We start from the raw sequence: 3,096 nt of genomic DNA on the forward strand, positions 1-3,096 counted from the left end.
AGGAAAAGTCGTTTGAGGGCAATCTTGGAAAGTCTTCACTCTCGAAATGCCAAAAGAAGATTGGAGACAACCGTTCATGGAATATTTGAAATATGATAAACTCCCACGAGGATAAATCGAAAGGTCTTGAGATAAAAGCGAAGAGCCCTAAGATTCACCCTCATAAATGATATATTATACATGCGGTCTTATGATCAACTGCTCTGCAGGTGCCTCTCATATGAAGAAGCCCAGAAGTAATGCATGATGTGCATTCCGGGATATGTGGTGCACACCAATCCGGACCCAAGATGCGACTCAAAATCAAGCGCTTGGGGTATTATTGGCCAACCATGGTAGGAGATTGCATTAATTATGCTAGAAAATGTCATCTATGTCAGATACATGGAGATTTTATTCATCAACATCCAAATCCTTTACACCCCACAGCCTCCTCATGGCCCTTTGAGATATGGGGAACAGATGTAATCGGTCCTATTGAACCATCATCATCTTTGGGACATCGATTCATATTGGCTGCAACAGATTATTTCTCCAAATGGGCAGAAGCAATCCCACATAGAGAAGTCAAGACTGAGAATATCCTCAAATTCTTCAGGGAAAACATCTTATATAGATTTGGGACTCCAAGAAGAATTATTTCAGACAACAACCCCGCTTTCAGAAGCTTCAAGGTCGGGAGATTTGCGCAGTATCATAAAATAGATTGGAGATATACCTCCATCTATAACGCTAGAGTAAATGGATTGGCAGAAGCATTCAACAAAACCCTCTCGAAGCTGTTGAAGAAAGCAGTGTCCAAAAACAAAAGAGATTGGCATGAAAGACTCCCGGAGATGCTATGGGCATATCGCACTACCTATAGGACTCCGACACAGTGCACACCATATTCTTTGGTATTTGGAACTGAAGCGGTCTTACCTCTTGAAATCCAGATACCCTCCCTGAGAATGGCATTGCAAAATGAAATTTCTAATGAAGATAATGTTCGGCTCCGCTTGGATGAGTTGGACTCTCTTGATGAAAAAAGATTAGGGGTGCAACAAAATCTTGAAGTCTACAAAGCATAACAACAAGATGGCTCGTTTTCGGACTCTCAAGCATACAACAAGATGGCTCGTTTTCGGACTTTTACCAAAGGAGAGATGGTACTTGTCCTCAAAAGACCCATCATCACCAACAAAAAAGGCCGGGGGCAAATTCAAAGCAAATTGGGAAGGCCCTTATGTTGTGGAGATCGTCTACGAAGGAGGCGCATATCAACTTATCGATACCAATGGACAAAGACCGATGCCACCCATCAATGGTCGTTTCTTGAAGAAGTATTATGTCTAATGTAAAAATGTTTTGCCTATGACGGAATGTCTGGTACCTCATAAGGTTTGACTAGTCATGTACAATTAAATGTACTTTTTGAGGCAAAACGTTTATTTTTATGTCATTTCGGCATTAAACTCACTTTTGTACTAAAATTCGTTCAATAAAATAAAGAGACATGTGTTTGTCTATGAAGGAACGTCCGGCTCCATGTAGACCGGTCATGCACAGTTAAGCGTGCTTCCTGAGGCAAATACATTGGTCCCTCGTATATCCTTATGCATAAAAAATTAAAGCTTCTTTGATATTATTGTTCCAATCAAGGACTTCATCGGGTGACCAAATTACCCTTTATTGCCTTGAAATTTCTTTCAAACCATAAATATATGTTTGTCTTCAATCTGAATGGTTGAAATTTGATTTGAAGATTACATTATTTATTGAAGAGAGTAGGGCTGTGGGCCGTGTTGCAGGACACCACTTCTCTATGTTCAATGTTGATCAATGTGTTCGTCGGACAATGCCACAAATTCGGATCGGTCTGAAATTTTTTATGAAAAACTCCAGCCTTGATGATTTTCAATGTGAATGGTTATGATTGACCCTCAAATTCATCAATTATCAAAATAAAATCACGAATCAAACATGAAACTCATTGATGATTGTCATCACACCATATTCAAGTTCTACCTCAAGATCAGACGATCAAAAGAGCTTCAATCCTTCTGAAATTTTTTCTATATGATCAAGGTGTTCTGATCTTCAATATGAATGGTGACGATTAAATTCTAAGTTCATATGACTATCATAAAAAATTTGGCAATTTAGAGGCAGAATCTGCCTAAATTCCTGCCCAGATACCTCATCATCAAGTCAGGCATCACCATATCAAATCATATTCAATTTTAGTGAAAAATTTTATAGTTATTTGTAAGGTCATTATCTCTAAGATGAACGGTAGAGATTGGATTTTAAGCTCATTTGATCATCATAAATGTTTTGAGTCCAAAGACCATGTCAGTCTAATTCCCTGTTCGCCTATGGTGCTATCAAGTGGATGAATGGCTTATAAAATCATTCCAAATGTGGCTGAAAATATTGACAAATACAAGGCCCTCATTCAAAATAAACAAAAAAAAGAGAAAGAAGGAAACAAAACAAAACAAGAAAAAACAAAATCAACCATGATTTCAATTCTCCAAGAATTTTATTAAAAACAAAGACGTATGAAAAAGGTAAGTCTTATTCAAATCAAATGTTCATGATCAATGTTTTAAAATCAAATGCTAAAGCATAAACAAACTAGAAAACAAACTAGGAAAAGCAAAAGAGAGAGAAAGGGCTCTTTAATGCCCAGTAAATTTCAACAATGATTCTTTTGCTTCCTCCAACTCGTCGAGCCATTTAGCGAAAATAGCCATAAGAGGAGTATTTAAGTTCTCTCCTTGATTCTCAGCAAGTTGCATCTTGGCCTCATCTAACGCAACTTGAAGATTCGCTTGTGTAGGCTCAGAAGCTTCAAATAGGTCCGTTGAATACTCTATCTTTTCACCCAAAGTCTTCATTGTGCCTTGAATCTCACAAATTTCAGCCTGAAGTTGATGTTCCCTTTCAGCAAGTTTCTGATACTCCTCCTTGTTCGCATTTATGTCATTGGTCCAGTCTGTCCTGAGATTGTTAAGATGCTCAAGTGCCAAAGTTCTTTTGTGTACGCATGCTTTGGCTTGTTGACTACGGATGCAAGCTTGAACATTAGGATCCTTTGAGGCTTCTTTAGCA

The sequence above is a fragment of the Dioscorea cayenensis genome, chromosome 9 (genome assembly GCF_009730915.1).
Source record: "Dioscorea cayenensis subsp. rotundata cultivar TDr96_F1 chromosome 9, TDr96_F1_v2_PseudoChromosome.rev07_lg8_w22 25.fasta, whole genome shotgun sequence".
NCBI classification, from domain to species: Eukaryota; Viridiplantae; Streptophyta; class Magnoliopsida; order Dioscoreales; family Dioscoreaceae; genus Dioscorea; species Dioscorea cayenensis.